Source organism: Felis catus, chromosome C2, assembly GCF_018350175.1.
Source record: "Felis catus isolate Fca126 chromosome C2, F.catus_Fca126_mat1.0, whole genome shotgun sequence".
NCBI lineage: Eukaryota > Metazoa > Chordata > Mammalia > Carnivora > Felidae > Felis > Felis catus.
Genome location: NC_058376.1, coordinates 73774190 through 73786982, shown reverse-complemented (window position 1 = coordinate 73786982; position 12793 = coordinate 73774190). Strand labels below are relative to the sequence as shown.

The window sequence follows — 12793 nt, the reverse complement described above, 5'->3', positions numbered from 1 at the left end:
AAAGCCTGGTGATGGGCACAAGTTCTATTTTTCACTATACTCTTGTGCCTTTTGGGAAGAGTTCATTTAAAAAATAATAACATAACAAATAGAAAGTAGGTCACTGACGCAGGATGCTCCGAGTGAGGCAGGGGGAGGTGACCATGGAGAGACGGGCTGGGGTGCCCTGGGTTGCGATGTGGTCACACCCGCTGCGTGCCCGCGCAGGGGGGGGGGGGGGGCTGGACGCCGCCCTGCGTGGTGCACACTCCCTGCCCCGCCCACCAACCCATGTGGCGCCTATTTCTCCTTGTTTCCAAGTCCTATCTGGCAGCTTCGCCGCCGCGCTGCTTGCTGGGAATTGCAGGTCTCGGCAGCGAGATTCAGCTCCTGACGACCTTCGCACAGGTGTATTTCTGGCCGTGTGCACCTCCTTGGGTGGCTCCGGCCTTTGTAGTTCTGGGTCTTGTGCAAGAACAGCACAAGTTCACGCCCACCTCCTGCCAAGGGGCAAGGGAATCTCGGAGGCCTGGAGATCCTGATTATTTTATCTAACTTAGGCATTCCCAGGTATTTGGGTCTTAAGTGTTTTGGTTTCGTGTACTTATTGATCTGTCTGTCTCATCTTCTTTATTCCTCGGGACATGAGTCCAGTCCGGGTCGGTGCCAACATTCCAAGAAAATCCAAACTGGGTCTTCTCACCAGTGCTCCTGTCAGGTCTTGGAATCGGGACACCTGCTCTGGGATCCCAGCTCAGCCAGCCAGCCGCCAGATGCCTTTAGGCAAACCTTGTCACCTCTCTGGGCCTCCCTTTCTTCCTCTGGTAAATGGGGCAGGGATGCCTGCCTCACAGGGTTGGCATGATGTCACGATTGCATAATGTCTCGCTTGTCAAGGTTCCAAGCACAGCGTCTGCACAAGACACAACACATTAATTTAACTTTTCCTAAGGTCAAATTTAGCAATTAACGTTGGCGGGCCTTTCAGATTCAGATCCTTTCTTCCTTCCCACCAAGCTACTTCCCTTCTTCCTTCCTCTGTTCGCTTCTTCCCCAAACTCCCTTCCCCCAGGTTAGCTCTGGTCACTCAGGCTCGGACAAAACAGCCTAAGCCCCAGCGTCCAGCTCTGCATAAGACTTTCCAACAGCAGCTCTTGACCTTGTAGAACATTTGAACCCCCTAGGGAGCTAAAAAAAAAAAGACCCAAGTCCCCCAAACACTCCCCCACCCCTCTTTGCCCCAGGCCACAGCCTGCCCCCACAGAATGTGATTCAGTTGGTCTGGGGTGGGGGCCGGTGCACCAGGGACTGTATTTTCTTTACCTCACCACACCCACCCCAGGCAGTGGATCCTAAGGTCCATTTTAAGACTAATCCCTGTAAGCACCACAACCTTCTCTTGAGGTCCTTCCCTCCTTGGGGTGTTTCCCTGTCATCATAACAGTGGGAAGCAATGACCATACGTTCATTTTTTCCATTTACCAGGTTCTTTCTTGGAAAACATCTAATAACTTACAGGTCCTTCACAGAGTCCTTCCTCAACTTCGGCTCGTGTGGTAGGCAGAACAGAAAACACCCCCAAGGTGCCCGGGGGGAGGGGGGCAAACTGAAGTTTCCTCTGAGACCTGATACGTGCTTCTGTTCTGTCTTTTCTGGGGCCCAGCTACCGTTCTGCCCATAGGGCTCACTTTTCCTTTGCCACAGATCTGAAATAAACAGCTGACGGCAGAGCCAGCTGAGTAAAGCCGACCGTGAAGAATCTGTGTTTAGGGAATGTTTCTCCTTACTTTTGGCTCACGTACTCTTAAGACACTGGTGGCGTTTGCTCAGTGCTCGCTATGTGCTGGGCACTTTGCTATGTTCACTATCACATTATTTCCGCACAAGTCTATGAAGCAGGCACTGTCATCCTCCTTTTACAGATGAGCAAATAGGCTTCGAGGAGTTACGTATCCCCCTGCTTCCCCAAAACGGATCTAAGATTTGAACTCAGGCAGTCCAACTCCAGAGCCCGCGTCCTTGTTTTTGATTCTTCACTGCTGTCCATCTTCCATCCCTGGTCTGCCGGCTGCCTTTCTGAGCATGGAGCTGGTGCGACTTGGGGGTGAGAATAAGTTAACGTCTCCGGGCTGCTCTTCCCGCTCCCCTGATGTTCCAGAGCCGATGATCATGGGCCTCATTTCACAGAAGGAAGCACATATGGGCTGTGACATCTCCAAGGCGACAGCTCAAATGACAGGAAGAAATGGGGGTGGGAGTAGTGAATTCCCAAACCCAGACCTCTAGGTCAGCACAGGGACCTTGGGGACTGTTGGCATTTTGTAAATGCCTTTCATTCCTCAAAGCCTAACACCGTTTAATTTTGCAAATACACCTGGGACCGGTGGCTGAAGAGCAATATAGACAATAGACCTGGCCTGCCTCAGATTTTGCAGAAGAAGGTTGCTGGTGAAGTAGAAGCAAATAGTGTTAAATGATTATCTCACAGGAATTCCTACCAAGTCTGACCATCCGCCTGTGCTCCTTTCCAGCTTCCTGGGGCCACCTAAATGAATAGTTACAATGTTATATTTGAACAATAAAAGGACTTTGCAGTTCAGTTCCTCTGTGCGTGTGCGAGAGAGATATACTCTGTCAAGCTTCATTAGGACAAAAAAAATGAGTTGGTTACACTGTAAATATTACGTTTGCTCTTTCTAAACAGGCCCGTAACTAGCAAAATGGCTAAAAATTGGAACAAAACCTGAAAAAAACACAAGCATAATCCTTGCCTTTTTTGTCTGTCTTAAAAACATTTAAAAGGCCAACCTAATTAACCAAATTGTTTTCTTTTGCTATGCACAGATGGTTTCCTTTCCAATATTCTAGGGAAGGATTAATTACCTAACTAGATTTACAGGTAGACTGGGATAAAACGTTTCTCCTGCCTGCCTCCTAGGGATGAAAATACCCACAAGGAGTTTATGAGGTGTACTAGGTTTAGTAGTGGGTCCCCCAAATCCATGTCTTCCTGGAACCTGGGAATGTGACCTCATTTGCAAATAGGGTCGGGGGGCCTGGGTGGCTCAGTCAGTTAGGCTTCTGACTTCAGCGTAGGTCATGATCTCACAGTTTGTGGGTTCGAGCCTCTTGTTGGGCTCTGTGCTGACAGCTCAGAGCCTGGAGCCGCTTCAGATTCTGTGTCTCCCTCTCTCTCTGCCCCTCCCTTGCTCACGCTCAGTTTGTCTCAAAAATAAATAAACACTGAAAAAAAAAAAAAGAGAAAATAGCGTCTTTGCAGATGTAGTTAGTTAAGATGAGGTCACATTGGATGAGGGTGGGCCCCAAATCCAAGGACTGCTGTCCTTACAAGAAGGTCATGTGAAGACAGCCCCACAGAGAGAAAAGGGCCCCTGATGGGGGGTGGGGGTGCACGGCTGGGAGCCAGAGAGCCTGGACTGAGCAACCTCAGAAGCTGGGGGAGACAAGCGTTCTCCCCTAGAGACTTTGGGTCAGTGTGGCCCTGCTGACACCTTGTTCCTAGACTTCTGGCATATGAGAGAAAAACTATGAGAGAATCAATTTGTTGGCTTATGCCGCCCAGTTTATGGTACTTTGTTACAGCAGCCCTGCCAAAGTAAACCAAGGGAATTTGCGGTGGAATCTGGACGGACACTCCTTCTACCTTCTTCAGAGCCCCTTGCACTGAGGACTTGATGTGGGTGGAGTGAGCTCCACACAGTCTCCCCTGTCATCACGTGGTGAGAAAAAGGAACCCAAACAGAATGTGACCGTTCTCGGAAGTCAGAATAGGCAACATCCACGAAGGCTTTTCTCTTGTTGCCTGATTACCGTATTCACTGCTAACTCTAGGCCAAAAAAATACCACTTTTATTGGGGAAAAACGAGGCTCTTCCTAGAGAACAGAGCTGACTGAATCCAGCAGCAGTAGGAGGTCTGCTTCGGGCATGGTCAGGTATTTATGGAGTGGTAAGAAAGGACACCTGCCTGCTTCCGTGTAGGGACCCGGGCACATGAGAAGCACCCGGGGGCTTTTAAAATCCTGATGCCTTGCTCCCACCCCAGAGATTCTGATTTAGGTAGTACGGGGTGCTGCCAGGCATTAGGATTTTTTAAAGCTTCCCTGGGTGATTCTGATGTGCAGTTTGGGTTGAGAAGCACTAGTAAAAGTTACCTGGAGATTCCAGATGATTGTTTTACTGTGTGATTACTTTAAATTAAGGAAAATTAGTAAAAACATTATATATTAAAGAGAGAAAGGGGCTCCTGGGTGGCTTAGTTGGTTAAAGCATCCGACTTCGGCTCAGGTCATGACCTCACGGTTCGTGAGTTCGAGCCCTGCGTCGGGCTCTGTGCTGACAGCTCAGAGCCTGGAGCCTGCTTCAAATTCTGTGTCTCCCTCTCTCTCTCTGCTCCTCCCCCGCTCATGCTCTATCTCTCTCTGTCTCTTAATAATAAATAAAATGTTAAAAAAAATTATATTCTTGGGGCGTCTTGGTGGCTCAGTCAGTTAAGCGTCCGACTTCGGCTCAGGTCATGACCTCACGGTTTGTGAGATCAAGCCCTGCATTGGGCTCTATGCTGACAGCTCAGAGCCTGAGGCCTGCTTCGGATTCTGTGTCTCCCTCTCTCTCAGCCCCTCCCCACTTGCGCTCTCTCTCCCTCTCTCAAAAATAAATTCAAAAAAATTTTCTTAATTTAAAAAAAGAGAGAAAATAAGTTAAACAAAAAGGTGACACTTAGGATGCCATCAAACTCTGTAGTAAAGTCTTCAAATACGTAGAGAATACAACAGCTATTTTGGAAAGAATGGTCCTACAGGTGCAGCTCTGAGGTCAGTGGAGTGGGTTTGAGGCATTTTGTTTGCGGGAGCCCTCAGCATAATGCCTGGCACAAAGACGCCTTCAAGAAACATTGGCCAATGAGGTCTGTTTAAGAAAATGAGAAAACCGTGGTTCAGATTTCCCTTGGCAGCTTCTTTTCTTCTCCAAAGAAATCTGGATCACCCAACTTATCCCCTAAAGCCTTCTTAATTCCTAAGAAGGCAAACCCAATTCTTTAAATTAAAAAGTTAATTACCGTTTATTGAAGTTCCTGTCTTCATTTTAGGTGGGTTAACTGGTGATTCGGGAGAGTTGGATGCTCTCACGTGGTATGTGAGCACATCATAAACACTGACTGATCCATATATATGGTATATGGAGGCCCATTTTAAGGGACTTTAAAGTTTCAGACCTTAATTAATTATAGGAGGTTATTGTTGGATCATCTTTGTGATTTAGTTGCTGCCGACTTCTTAATCAGACACACAACCTCCAGTTATTCTATTGTTATTATAAGAAAATATAACCCACTTACAATATGATTATCAGAGGGGCGCCTGGGTGGCTCAGTCGGTTAAGCGGCCGACTTCGGCTCAGGTCATGATCTCGCGGTCCGTGAGTTCGAGCCCCGCGTCGGGGCTCTGTGCTGACAGCTCAGAGCCCGGAGCCTGTTTCAGATTCTGTGTCTCCCTCTCTCTGACCCTCCCCCATTCATGCTCTGTCTCTCTCTGTCTCAAAAATAAATAAACGTTAAAAAAATTAAAAAAAAATAATATGATTATCAGAAATATACCTTGGTAGAGGGCAGGGATTGTTCATCGTCACATGAGCTATTAGATGCTATGTGGATAGTTTTGAGGGAGGGATGAGTGGAGGGTGGAAATACCCCCTATCCCGGAGGTGGCTGGGTTTTGAGCCTAACTTTCATGGCATAACATTACTGCTGTCATTTCTTTTTTTGTTTTTGAGTATGTATACTTGTCAAGGACCAGACAAGAGAGGATCATCAGGTTTCAACTTGTCTGCCAAAGGTGATGGATCAATTGGTAGTGACTCCTTGGGCTACTGGGTTGAAAGTAATTCTGAAATCAAATCCATGTTGAAAGGGAAAGGGTAGCAAGATGGATTAGTAATTTCTTAGAGCACGTGAGACGAGGGAATGGACGCACGATGCCAGGCATTTGCTAAGATCCCCTTAGACCCGTTAAAAGTTTTTCCAAAAATGTGTTTGAGTATAGTTGACACACAGTGTTACATTAGTTTTAGGTGTAAAATGTAGTCATTCAACTTCTCTGTACGTTATGCTATGCTCACCACAAGCGTGGCTCCCGTCTGTCACCATGGACCCTTATTACAATGTCATTGACGACATTCCCTATGCTGGACCTTTCATCCCTGTGACTTATGCATTCCATAACTGGAAGCCTGTATCTCCTACTCCCCTTCACCCATTTGCTCATCCCTCCCCTCCCCTCTCCTTTGACAACGATCAGTTTGCTTTCCACAGCTTTGGGTCTATTTCTGCTTTTTGTGTGTTTCTTTGTTTTGTTTTTTAGATTCCATTATGAGCCTATGAGTAAAATCATCTGGTTTTTGTTAGACTCTTTTTTGGACAGACAAGCACTCTGGGTTAGCCAGTAGGCTTTATACTAGTCATAGGAAGTGCTGTTTCTTTTCTAAACAGCTGTGTGCCCATGTTGGAAATTCAGTGTGTGGTACAGAGCCTGGGGACCTTGGGCTAGGAGTCCCAATTGAGAGATTCCCTCATAAAATAAAGCATTTAATTTCACTAAGGTCTGCACAATCCTTTCCATCTAAGGCTGAATGATTGGTATCAATTACCAATTATTCTATTCTTTTTTATTTTTTTTAACGTTTATTTATTTTTGAGACAGAGAGAGACAGAGCATGAACGGGGGAGGGGCAGAGAGAGAAGGAGACACAGAATCTGAAACAGGCTCTGGGCTCTGAGCTGTCAGCAAAGAGCCCGACACGGGGCTCGAACTCACGGACCGTGAGATCGTGACCTGAGCCGAAGTCGGACGCTTAACCGACCGAGCCACCCAGGTGCCCCTCTATTTTTTTTTCATTCATATTAAAGAGTTTTTTTTTGTGTGTGTGTGAGGTATTTGAGTACGTAGTGCAAGAGGCCACACTCTGTTTCAGAGAACAATGGTCGAGGTCCAACCTTCATGTTTAGGCTTGTGCTCAGCCGTCCTTTAGAAAGCTGCACAGGACATGACCATTCTCCGTCCTGTTATTTCCCACCATTCAGCAGTGTGACGCTAATAGATTGGATGTATTCTGTGAGAAAAGAGTCAGGATGACCATCTGACTGGGGGACCTGGGAGGACGGAGATGCCATTTTGAGATGAGGGTGACTGTACGAGGAGGGACAGATCATGAGCTCAGTTTCAGATGCCTACTAACTGTCCAAGTGGAGATGTCAGCAGCAATTGGATTTATGTGTCTGGAAATCAGAGGGGAAACATAGATCACATGTATAAATCTGGGAGTCATCAGCTTGTGGACAGAATTTAAAAGCATGGAAATGAATGAGATCACCAGGGTAATAAGTGTAGATAGAGAAGGGATCCAAAGACTGAGCTTTGGGGCAACTTCAAGGTAAAGAACTCCAGAAGAGAGGAGGAAGCAGCAAGGGTTGGGAAAGAGCAGGGTGTGAGGTAAGAGGAAAGCCAGCAGAGTGCCCTGGTAGCCAAGTAAAGAGCGTTGCTTTGAGGAGGAGTCATTGACTAGGTCACTGCTGCGTAAAGGTCAAGCAAGGTGGAGACTGGAGAACTGGCTACCGGGTGGGGCTGTGTGGAGGTCATTTCTTTGATGGAATTCTGGGGAGGGGTGAAAGCTCAGCTGAAACGTGTTTAATAGAGAATGGGAGGGTGGGAAGTAGAAGTGTCCAGCATTACAATGTTGTTAGGAATTCTGCCATACAGAGGAAGTGATGGGGGAAAATGAGGTTGAGCACACCTGTATTTTTCAGACGGGAGAAATAATTGCACATTTGTGTGCCAGTGTCAAAGGCCCAATCAGGAGAAGGTGTTGATGATGCAGGAGAGAGAAGGAGCATGGCTGGGGTCATGTTCTTGGGTAGGCGAGAGGGAACGGGGTTGTGTGGAGGTGTGCAGGAGCTGGTCTGTGCCTGGAGAGCACGGTTCATCGGTAAGACTGGAAGATAAAAGAAAGCATGTTGATGTGATGGGACGTGCTTTTGGAAGATCTCAGCAGCTTACAGACCCTTCAGTGGTTCCCTGTTGTGCCTTATGTCAAAGAGTCCATAAAGCTCGGCCTAGGATACAAGGACTTAAAATATAAACACTCTGGCCCCAGGTTATATCTCCTTCCTCATCTACTCTTGATCCTTGTGTTTTAAGTTTATTTATTCATTTTTGAGAAAGAGAGAGAGAAGGGGGAGAGACAGAAAGAGAAGGGAAGAGAGAGAATCCCAAGCAGGCTCTGTGCCGATAGCGTATCAGCTGACAGCTATCGGCACAGAGCCCCATGCGGGGCTCGATCTCACAAACCATGAGATCATGACCCGAGCCGAAATCAAGGGTCAGACACTTAGCCATCTGAACCACCCAGACGCCCCCAAATGTGGTTCTGTGCATACTCTACATACACTTCTTATTGAACTATAACATGTATACATATGCATGTATACATATCACAAATCACAACGTGTATGTGTAGCTCTTTGTGTTTTCAAAGTGAACACACCTGTGTCAATAAATGGTGCCTCACTGGCCCCCTGAAACTCCGCTCCTCTCCGCTGCGATTGTCATGCAGAGGTAACCGCGATCCGGGCTTCTAACGTCATGGATTACTTTTGCCTGTTTCTGAACTTCATGTAAATGGAATCAGACAGTGTGGACTCTTTCACGTCCCACTTCTTTCACCCGCTTCAGATTTCTGTGCCGCGTTCCCTTTGTTAGCATGTAGCAATACTTCCCTCGTTCCCCGTTGCTGTGTTGTATTCCACTGTGTGAAGAATAGCCCACAGTTACTTCCCCATCGTGTTGTGGCTCGACATTTGGTTTGTTGTTGGCTCCTGGCTCTGACAAATAGCCCCGTAGTGAAGGTTCCTGCACACACTGTTGAACCCGTATACACTTTTCTGCTGGATGTGTACCCGAGAGTGAGATGCTGGGTCATAGATTGAAGTGCTACGTGTATTTTGATCCTGTTACTGTTATGAAGCACACCCAGGAGTATAATCCTAGACACTGGAACCCCATGGTCCAAGTCTCTGAGCTCCAAGGCGTCTGAGATGATTTGTCCGGCCCCTTCATTTTCATACGAGAAGCCTGACCCTCAGGCTGGGGAAGCGACGTTTGCAAAGTCACACCGCGAAGAAGTGGGTCCGTGCTCCAGGTCTCCTCATTTGGGGGCTAACGTTGGCCAAGTACCTGTTAGTGTTCACACGAGGAAACTGTCCTCTCTGACCCAGGAATGGTCACACGCCGCTCCAATTTGTATAATGAGCGCTACTGTTTACGAAGTACGTGCTCACTGCCATATACCTTGTGTCATATGTTTGCACGTGTCATGTGCTTACCTTGTATTACTACCTCTAGTCCCTTTTGCACATTTATGTATTTATTTGTTTTTTCCTCTCCCTATTTTTCAGATGGAAAATGAGCTCAGAGCGGATGAGCGGCCTGCTCAGGTTTCCACAGAAGGTGGCAGAGCTAGGATTTGAACCCTGCTTGTGACTACTTGAGAGGAAAAGGGGCAAACTCCTTAGAAAGTTATCGCTGCTCTGCCACAGGTAGACCTTTCCTTACCTCACTCCCCGGGGCTCCTCCCAAGTGTGGAGAGTCCAGTTTTCTATCACAGACCATGTGACTAAAAGAAAGCAATCGCATTGCAATTTTTTGTCTGTGCTGTGGCGTCTGGGTGGCTCTGTCGGCTAAGCATCAGACTCTTGATTTCAGCTCAGGTCATGATCTCCCAGTTTGTGGGATTGAGCTCCGTGTCAGACTCTGTGCTGATGGCGTGGAGCTTGCTTTGGCTTCTCTCTCTGCCCCTCCCCCGTGTACTCTCTTTCTTTCTCTAGCTCAAAAATAAATAAATAAATAAACATAAAAAAAAAAAAAAACAGAAAGAAAGCAAGAAAGCAATTCCACAAGGCAAGCACGGAAAACACCTGCAGCTTTCCCTGTAGGGGCTGATACAGAATGCATCTGCTCAGAGCCATCATGATGATACTCATTTCTATTCAAAAGTTGTGGATGCGGTGGACACTTGCTCCTCAAGCTCTTCCCAGAAGTCCCTAGGACAGTGACGCTTGATGTTCAGAAATTAATTGAGCCCTGAAATTTCAGGGGAGCCAGGATGAGCTTCATTATTCCGTGAATCTTGGAGCTGTCCATCATCCATGGGCCCCCATCCCATATCCTGTATGCTATCTCAAAGAAAATAATAAAAGATAAGTGATCAGCATTAACATGCATTAGGCACTCACCCTGGGCCACGTGTGACTAGCTGCGCTCACGTGAATGACCTCATTCACTCCTCCCGACAACGTTTTGAAGGAGGTGCTGTTACTATCCCCATTTTACTGATGAGGAATCGGATGCTTCCAAAGATGAGAAAACCTGCCCCAGGGCACACAGTAAGTGAATGAGCGGGGGGCTTCACCTAGGGCCCCCATGGCGGCCAAGCTCTAATCTTGTTCGTGGCCCTGACGCTCAGGTGCACAAAAAGTGCTTGTTTACTGACACCTCCCCTTGATTAGGGTTTTGGTTTTTTTTTTTTTTAAGTCATTCCTTTGGGGGTGTTCATGGTTTATCACAACCGCCACAAGCTAACCCAGTGAAGCCTGTGTTCTCGAGGACAATTGTCCCCTACCTTCCACCTTGGAAAGAAGAGGGATTTTTCTTCTCATTGAGATCTCTTTAAATAATCTGCTTAAAAAAGAGATGGGTGGGGGAGGGAGAGAATTGGAGAGAGTCTGGGTGTCAGAGGATCCTGGACGTGGTGGAGTGGGCAGTACAACGCGGCTGTGGGGTTGCCTTGGCTTTTAACTGGCACATCTTCTTCGACAGACCCTCCTTCAGCTTCCTCTCCACCATCGGTGCGGTTTCGTGAAAGCAGGTGGGAGGGGTTGGTGTGTCCGTGGACTATTACTTTCAGGGATTTTGAAAAACATTGAAATGATTTGCACTATTTTGGCATCACTTGGGCTGTTAGGGCTTAGCTCTTTGTTTTTCTGTTTCAATGTTATTTTATAAAAAGAACACTTAAAGTTTTAAGTGTTCCTCTCCTCCATGCCACAGATGGAAACTCAGTGTATCACCAAGTGATCCATCTCTGCGGGAATACAAATTACCTGTGCATTTCAGCCTCTTTGCACTTTGCCTTAGCTAAAGAGCCCCTGCTAGATACATAGTATTAGCAGGTGACTCTCTGGGCCATACGCGGAAAAAGACAGATGTTTTACTTAAGTTCATTGAAAGGGAAATGTGAAAGGCACTAAAAGCCTGCTGGCCTATCTGTCTTCTCCCCAAACTCCCTCTGGCTGAGTGATCTTTTGTATGTATGGGGAAGAGAGAGAGAGAAGCAAAGAGGGAGAGATGGAGAGAGGGAGATGGGGAGAGAGAGGGGGCGGGAGTGGGAGGAGAGAGAGAGAGGTAGAACAGAGAGAAGGAGGAGGGAGGGAGAGAGAGGGAAAGAGAGAAGGAGAGTGAGAGGGAGGAAGAAAGAGGAAGAGAGAGAGGGAGAGGAAGAAAGAAGGAGAGAGAGAGGTGGGGAGAGAAAGAGAGAGAGGGAGAGAGAAAAAGGGAGAGAAGGAGAGAGAGGGAGAGGAGATGGGGGTAACTTGGACTGTGCTGGGACTTTCTCTTCCAAGGTGGGCTATAACACCAGCCAAGAACTTCCAGTCTTTTAAAATTCCCTCTGACTCTCACCTGAAATGTTAGAGGTGGGAGAAGTAGGAAAGATGCTGACTAAACTATTTTCCAAAGCCATGTTCAAAGAGCATAAGCTTGGGAACAAACACCGGACTCTTTGTTGTTGTTGTTCGTCCTAATTGTCTTGTGCTTCTTTTCCCTCTAAAAGCCTCACTTTACCACAAGGGACATGAATACCAATCAACCTGGTAATGGAGTACCCTCAGATGGCAACTAAGAACCAGCTCACCAATTAGCTGTGTCACCTGTCTGTGTGTTCGTGTCCACCCACGTCAAAGCTATCTGTACAGTGCCAAGAACGATTCGGATTTGAGAGATGAATATTGTCAGCGTTTGGTGTGTGTTGGGAGGAGACTAGCTGTTGCAACATCACGGATGATTGTCATCCCCACCGTGATCCTGTAGAAATTTTGCAACAGAGATGTTCAACCGAGAAACTGTTCTCCGTTTTCCTGAGTGCACAGTGGAGATGTTAAGTACTTCAGTTAGTGCTCTGATTAAAATCTAAATGGCTATCACTTTCAGAGAAATGTCCAAATTTCTTTACCCTGTTCAACAAGGGATGGAGAACACCACCACTTTGGGACGTATTTTAATTTTCTTTTGTGTTCAGGCTTTCTATACAAGTTACCTGGAGCAAATTAATTAAGCCGGAAGGGCTTTTATGAGCCCGATTAGATGGAACTCATCTTAAAATGCCTGAGGATCCTTCAGAGAGGGGACTGGTCCTTTGAAGATGAATTACCGTGAATCAGGAAAGCATTCTGTTGTTGTTGACCTCACTGTGTGCTGGCAATCTAGGGCTGGGCCAGGGGGCTATGATCTTGCCCTCAAGCTTCTTTGATGTGCACAAACGCAAAGAAGGTGCCCTTGGAGTGACAGTGGGGTGACTTCACGGGAAGTGAAGAGCTCATTGTCCTCTGTACGTCGTGATGACTTCTCGGGTAGCTTACGGCAAAGAGAACCTTTAAGCAGCAACACTGTGTGAATGTCCGGCTCTCAGATTCCGAGTCACTAAGAAGTCCCGAACTTGGGTGTCAGTCCCAGGGGCCGGGGTCCCTG

At 47.2% G+C, this 12793-nt stretch overlaps 1 long non-coding RNA gene across 1 annotated transcript in view; it reads left to right on the top strand.

The window, feature by feature from the left end:
• LOC109503498 overlaps positions 1 to 12016 on the top strand; it is a 51856-nt gene extending 39840 nt beyond the window's left edge. The window contains exons 2-3 of the long non-coding RNA XR_002745294.2: positions 9448 to 9588; positions 11880 to 12016. This is a non-coding gene — a long non-coding RNA (uncharacterized LOC109503498). The remainder of the gene's footprint in view (positions 1 to 9447; positions 9589 to 11879) is intronic.
• Positions 12017 to 12793: the final 777 nt, after the last annotated feature.